The 8073-nt window shown below is 29.5% G+C and overlaps 1 long non-coding RNA gene across 1 annotated transcript; it reads left to right on the top strand.

Annotated features, from left to right (window-relative positions):
- The first annotated feature begins 4849 nt into the window (after positions 1–4849).
- Positions 4850–6767, top strand: LOC136276277 (uncharacterized). The gene is made up of 2 exons (XR_010714750.1): positions 4850–5686; positions 6456–6767. It is a non-coding gene; the product is annotated as an uncharacterized lncRNA (long non-coding RNA).
- Positions 6768–8073: the final 1306 nt, after the last annotated feature.

Here is an 8073-nt window from a genome sequence, read left to right as displayed (position 1 = left end):
TGTTAAAAGATAATATTGTTTTAAATCATGATTATGAAATTGTAGAGAATGGATGAAAAAATAATGTATTTACATTGAAGATTGTTCAGGGCATTTCATTAGTCTTAAATGCCATTAACTTGTAATGTGTCATTTTTTAATTACAATGCATTAATTGTCATATCATTATCCTCCTAAAATGCAGAATTTAAATCTGTTACTGGCAGATGTTATTGATAAAATGCTATTCTGATTAATTATGTTTAATTGCATTGTGTCGATGTGTCTTTTTAAAATATATGATCTACATTTCCTTATTCACCATGAGTACAATGCATCTACATTTGCATCAAATATTAACTATGCACATTAAAAGTCTGCAACTTCTGCATTCTGCTTTACACGACAATACATGTACGTAGAGTCTCTGATTTATAGCCCAGAGTACGTGCCCATGAAGGCAAATTATCTGTAAGTAAATTTGCGATCAATATTTTCATTTTGGAAGTATGATCTTAGGAATAATGGAAAAAAGCGGCGAAAACAACTTAGCGTAATGAACTTTCCTTAGATATAATCAAATATGTGGTGATGCAGAATAATAAACAGATGACTTTTTTTTTAATTTGAGGATACAAACACAATTATGATCAAATTTAACGTACATATGTGAAGTTTAATTAAAACGTCTTTTTCAGCAGGAGTTTTGAAAAGTATCAAGGAAGACACTTGGAAAAAAGCGGTTGCAATTTTGTTATTGGATTTTTTTCCTTCATTTCATCAAGGTGATGAAGCTGAAGCAGTAGCAAATCCGCTACTGAAACATCTATTGGATCTCCTATTGCACCTCTTATTTACACGGCTGTCAAGAAATTTACTCAGTTTACTAATTTTCATAACCTATTTACCTTGCCTATAAATAAATAGTAAGTTTCTCTTCCTTTTATACCATCTAAAGACCTAACAGAACCTTTACAATGTAACAACTTAAATAACCACAAACCACAAAGCAATATTTACAACAATATACAAAACCACACACCACACAGCAACATTTACAACAACATATAAACCCCACTCCACACAGCAACATTTACAACAACATATAAACCACACTCCACACAGAAACATTTACAACAACATATAAACCACACTCCACACAGCAACATTTACAACACCATATAAACCACACTCCACACAGCAACATTTACAACAACATATAAACCACACTCCACACAGCAACATTTACAACAACATATAAACCACACTCCACACAGCAACATTTACAACAACATATAAACCACACTCCACACAGCAACATTTACAACAACATATAAACCACACTCCACACATCAACATTTACAACAACATATAAACCACACTCCACACAGCAACATTTACAACAATATATAAACCACGCACTAAACAGCAATATTTACAACAACTTAAAAAACCACAACATCAGCAAAAACAAGTAACACCACATATACAAATGCAGATTAGGCCAGCATTATATTTTCAAATATTATACAAAAAGTTCAACAACAATGAACATCAAAATAAAACTTACAGCCACAATTAATACGACAGAAAAATCTACAACAACAAATGACCCCTCAGAAATAATTCCATCAACAAATAATGCTCAAAAACATAGAACAAGAAATAACTACACAATAGCATTTTAAACAAAACACAAACACAGATACCTACAAAACTACATAACAACACCTACAACAATAAATAACACCAACAAAAATACCTATAACAACAAATAACACACCAAGGGCATAAAAATAATATAACAACAAATAACACCCCAAGGACATAAAATAAACTTTATCCCCACATTTTTCTCTACAGTAATACAATAACAACAAAGAAACTTTTAAAATAACAAACTAAAAAGAACACTATAACTTTTACTACAAAAAAACTTACCACACAACAATATATACAACAGTAAATAACATCATAAACACCCACAACAACAAATTATGCCACAGCAACATAAACAACTTTTTAAAAACTGAAGTCCACTTAACGTCTTTTTAATGAAGTACAATGATAATTACAGATACTGAAATCTATAGTTGTTTTGGGCCAAAATATTTATATATTTTGGTGAAAAGTTATTATCTATCTATTTCTTTCACAGTTTACAATGTATCGAAATTATTTTTTTCATTAATTCTAGTATAATTCTTACAGTTTCTGACATTTTTTTCCACTCGTATTACATTGTAACAAATTATTAAATATTTTGAGATTTATTAATCTGTTGACCACTTGTACCCTTTGATTTCAGCATTAAATGTTAGAGAATCACAAGGAGTACTTCAGTTCTAACAAGGAAGAAGAACCATAATCCAAAATGATACGTGCACGTGATATGTGTACGCAACAGATTTTGATTTTTTTAAAATTTTGTCTTTAATAAGAAATAAAGTAAGTTTCACAAATGTGAATAAGAAAACAAGATAGAAATGCTGAAATGCCGGACCCATTCTTAATAACACAAATACATGTGATAAAAACGACACCACAAAAAAATTCTTACTTTACATAACCAACGGTTTGTTTGAAAAGCTAGCATTAATCATAAACTTGTACAGCTGTCCTTCTTATATAGACAAAAACAGCCTTCTTTAATTACTTGTACCATCTTCTTACTGTTGCATTTGGTCTTTCATGACACGTTAATAGAAATATATGTCCTGCGTTGGTGTTATTTTATGGCGTGTGGGGGTTTACTCTGACGTTTTAACGTTTGGCGCTCATCTTTTACGTCAACTGAAACACTGAAAATGTCCACCGTCTGTTTTCTTAAGGTCAAGATGATGGCAGGCAAATTTTGCTTTTACGTATTTAGCACCAATAACATTCGAGTACAAGAGATTCATTGAGTCTCAATGACTATTATCTAAACAATAGCTTGGTTTCATAAGGTATACCGGGGCTTAATTTTAAACACTGTAAAAAGTCGTGTTTTAAACTGTCATTTTCAAGGAAATATGCAGGAAACCAATGTTTTCCCCTTTTTCACAAATGAAATATATCCAGAATGCTAACAGTTTTTTATTCTTCTAAAAACGGCATATAAAAAGTTGTTGACCTCTTCTTTAAAATGATATTAAATTGAAGACAGTTATCAAAATAACGTTTTATTTGTAATATTTCAAATGGAATCTCAAGAAAATGTTTTGTTTTATATAATTCCCAGATAGTGATAAATTAGGTGGGAAGATATATCAAATACATTATGACGTCATAATGGATATAGCACCAAAAAGACATTCTGGATTCATTTACTAGATCTTGACCTTATGAGAAACAATAACGAATTTATAAAATAGATACAACTCTTTGCATTTTTAATAAATGAGATTCCAGTTAACTTGAAATTTAAAGATAAAGAATACTAGTATGTGCTCTGCACACCACCAAATGCCGAGAAAATCGGAAGATTAATGAAAAAAGAGAGAAAGAAAACAACTTTTGAACTATCTCCACTCTTTGCTTACGTCCATCGACAGATGTAAATAGCGTCACCTCGCTGACAATTCTGAGGCAATTACCTTCAAAAGGACATAAAACAATCGACGAAAGTACTGGGCTCTCAGTTGGTCTACCACAGTTAGACCACAGATGACCTTAAATTAGTATTCCCGTCATGTGATGGCAAGATCTGTTAAGAATACAAAAAAAAAAAAATAATAAGTGACAACCGCAATTCAAGAAATGGAAATATACTATTCCCCCAAAATGCATTGTTGCACATAATTACAGTTCATTGATAGATATGTGATGATAAAAGGTATCAACAATGAAATAAAGGAGTAGTTTATTAGTTATAAAGAATGCATGCATTAAAGCATTACAGTGTGGTAATCCACAAATGAGAATAGGAAAAATGCTGACTCAATAATTATACATGTTAATACAACGTCGATTTTCAAAATTGTCATCGTATTCTTTATTTTTAACTGTTGTCCAATTGTAAACAATTTCAATGTTATTCCTATAAATTTTCTTAAAATGCTTAGTTTTTACCGGATTTTTGATGAAGAAAAAAATTAAATATCCATGTACTTTGCACTTAAAAATACAATTATTCTGACATCGAAAGTATTTTGTAAAGAATGTTATTTTCTAAAAGTTTCAACATTCTAGAGTTGAAATTTTAGAAAGGACATCATGACATCGCGATCCATATATTTTCATTTGCTATTATCTTAACTTTTATATCTATACTGAAATGAAAGTTAAAGCGTTAAAATTTAATTCCACTCAAAAACCAACATGTCTTCAATTCATTTTTACTGCACAACAAATCAATTTCAACCTTAAATTGAAATAAAGAAATGCAAAAAACTTTGATGTTAACCAACTTCTTAGTATTTTTTAAAAGCTTCCTACAATATTTGACCATATGCGGCATTTTTCAGATTACTTTCGTCTAAGGCTTCGCTTCCATAATAAAATGAAAATTTGTTTAGTCCATAACAAGTTGTTTGTTCTGTTTGTTTATGAGTGCGCATGTTTAATATTGTTAAATAAAAATGGTTCATGAATTTACATGGAATTTTAGGATGGTAGCAGGGTAGTGTTTATGTATTATGATAATACCATTTCCTTTTAATGACTAATGAATGTAAGAGCATGAAGTATCTTTTTCAATCGTATTGTAATCTTTATAATCGACAGACTTGCCTTGAACAAAGGTCACGAATATCGCAAAACAATACGAAATCGATGATATGTGAAATAATACGTCATCTATCATTGTGGCAGCATTCCTTTCAGTAGCTTACATAAATCATCTATACGAATTATTTATGATTTCTTTTTATATTTATTTATAATTTATTATACTAATTCTTCATTTTATTTTTGATTGACATGTGTAAATTACTTTTGAGATGTGTCATTGTAAAAAAAAAAGTTTGAAATAATCGCAAGTAATAATAATGTCGAGAAAAAGTTAATAAACAAAGTAATAAAGCCTATTTATGCATTTATTCTCTCTATATATGGTCTCAGCTACGGATCATATTTATTGAAATAAATGTAGAACAAAAATGAATTTATAGATCGATTTACGATTTTCATAACCTAAGAAGAATGAACACACTCAAAACAACTCGTGGGTAACCAATACATGTCTTTAAATAATGTTATTTTTACAAGGACAGGCTATTTGTTATGTATTGCCCCTTAAAAAATCACAGGAAGGTTTATTTATCATAATATCTCCCTAAAGAAAAACAATGACATATCAGAATAACATTGGCAATAGGAATTTTCGGAGAAGACAAGAAATGGATGCTATGTCAATAAATGTCTGAAGTCACAGAAGTCAGCCCCTCGGCGAGAGGTATTTATCGCCGGGACAACCAATAACCCCCCAACTGAGAGCATAAAATGGCCCATCATCTCGGGCATCAATTATAGGTTTTATAACATGCAACAGGCAAGTGACAGATTGAGCTTTAAAATTAAATTTATTGAAGTTATCGATCGGTAACCACCAGGCTTCAGTATATATAGTTGGAGACTGGTGATTGGACAACATTGGACAATATTGTGTATAAGTGACTTGTTCAAGGTTAATGCAATAACTTGTATGTTAGACAAATTATGACATTGAAAAGCTTGTTTGGAATTCTGATTCTATTCTCTGTTTTAGCAACAGTGAATGCTGGAAGTAAGTATAATTTAATCTTTTACATATTTTAATAGATTTTGTTTCTCATTTAAAAGTAATATGAAAAGAATAAACCTAATAGATCTGTACAGTATATTCTATTTTTCACAACTTTTCATTCTTTTCTTATGTTTTTTTTGTTCATGACACAATGAAATCAATCATAGAAATTAAATATGTATTTCAATGAAATAGAGATAGCTAAAGAAACAGACAATGGGCTAAATGACATTTGTTTGACAAAATAAGTTAAAAACATAGAGCTGCTTCCTAGCCTCGAGTCTATATCATGTCATTTGTTAAAATTATTTCTATATAGTCTGTTCCAATTAAGATTTATTCATTTTGTTGTTTTGGTGCATAAATTGTAAATCACAATTGTTTATATAACATTGCTTTGTTAATGCAGTGAAAAGATATTTCTGATACATATATTTTTATGGGGTTTTTGTTTAAAATGCTACGAAAAAATCATTAGATTTGAATTGAATTTACTGTTTAGTATGATATCCATTACCATAATTTCATATACAGGCAATTAAATTCTTTAGTAACCTTTAATAAATGGTAAATAAATATCATATTTCAACAGGTAAAAAGAAAGAAAACTTCAATGATTTCAATTTACATTCGTAAAAAGGGTTAAATTTTTCCAAAGAGATTGAATCAAAATTTAAGAATACATTTGCCTTAAAACTTATGATGATAATTTCATAATCAAGATACATAATGTGTTTATTATAAACAAAATTTATTCATTCATTTCCAGATAACTGCTATTGGAACGGTCGAGAATATGACGACGGTGATCAGATAACGTACGAGAACGCTTCCCCGTGTAAGGAGTACAAGTGTGTCAATGGTATAGTGGAACTGACCCACTACATGTGTCCAGCATGCACCTCGAGAATGCATACCATCAAACTGCCTTGGGAGTGCTGTCCACGATGCATACATCTAAAGTGACCGGATATACAAACATTATTATTCTGGAACGTGATACGATCTATAGCAATTCCATATCTATTTGTGCCTTTTTTATATTTCGTTTGAATAAAGCTTTTATATAATTTGCCATGATTTTTTAATAGGTGGTTTTTTTTCATAAACACTATATTCAGCTGTATAACAGGATTTTTAAATGATCGTGTTATTTCAGCTACCTTTTAGTATCTTTTTCTCAGAGATTTCAAATTTTGGGTTGATTTTTTTGAAAATTTAAATAAAATGTAAAAAAGAAGAAGATTTTAAATATGAACATTCATAATGCGTTGAAAAAACGAATTTATATTTAAATTGTTCCTAAAGGTGATATGGAACATAGTGATATATCAACACGGGTAATAAAAGAATATGCTGTTCAAAATAGAATAAATCATTTCAAATTTTCATATTGTACAATATTTGACTATAAAGTGCATGTTATTAAAATCTTTTAAAGGTAAAAGAATGATTAAGTCCAAATTTCCAATCTGTGTTGCAAAATGATTCTACACTTTCTGCAGTTTTTTTCATTTTGGTGAGGAAGACATACATGTATGTCTTGCTATTTAGAGTTATTTATTAATTGATTTAAATGATATATAGAAATCTAAATTTGATTTGACATATTTTTCTTAGGAAAAGTCGGGAACATTCAGGATGAGTTCAATGCAATCTGAATACATTTCTTATGTCAGACGTAGCAGAAAGTGAGATTTTTAACTTATTCTCTTCATACATAATTGAAAATGTCAATTTCAAACACCTTTTTTCAACTGTATATACCTGCAAATTTTACTTTGAAAAAATTCTTTGTTTCTAAGCATACGTGAAAAAATATTTTTCCAACTTTTTAGAAACATGAAAAATCATTTGATTTTCTTGATTTTGACCTTGTACAACAGAATGCACATTAAATATTAAACATTGTAAAACATCTTTTGTATACTAGTAATTCTTTTGATACAGTAATGATCATGATGACAACACTAGCTATAATTACTAGTATCCGAGTCTAAGAATATGCAGTGAAGGTAGCAACCGATAATAATTTTCTCCATTTATTTGGGTACGGTATTGTACTGGATATACTAATTTCATATACTGATAATTACCTGCATATTATTTTTTTTTTAAACTGTATTTTTTAAAATTTTCTCATGAATAAAACTTAAAATGAATCAAATGTTTTATATTTAATTGAATTCACTAGATTTTCAGACATGAAGCATCCTTTTTAAAAGTCAAAGGCTCACTTGACATGTACGTTTAATTTTATCTCTTAAAAATATGAGAAAAATGTGTAAATGATATGTGCCTATTTTTGCTTGCATTTGCTCTTTGTTGGATTTACAAAAAAAATCATCAATGAAAGGGAGCTCAATACAGAAAACTGTAATCAAATT

This window comes from Magallana gigas, chromosome 6 (genome assembly GCF_963853765.1).
Source record: "Magallana gigas chromosome 6, xbMagGiga1.1, whole genome shotgun sequence".
Lineage (NCBI taxonomy): Eukaryota > Metazoa > Mollusca > Bivalvia > Ostreida > Ostreidae > Magallana > Magallana gigas.
The sequence above is the reverse complement of the archived record's forward strand: the minus strand, read 5'-3'. Positions and strand labels throughout refer to the sequence as shown.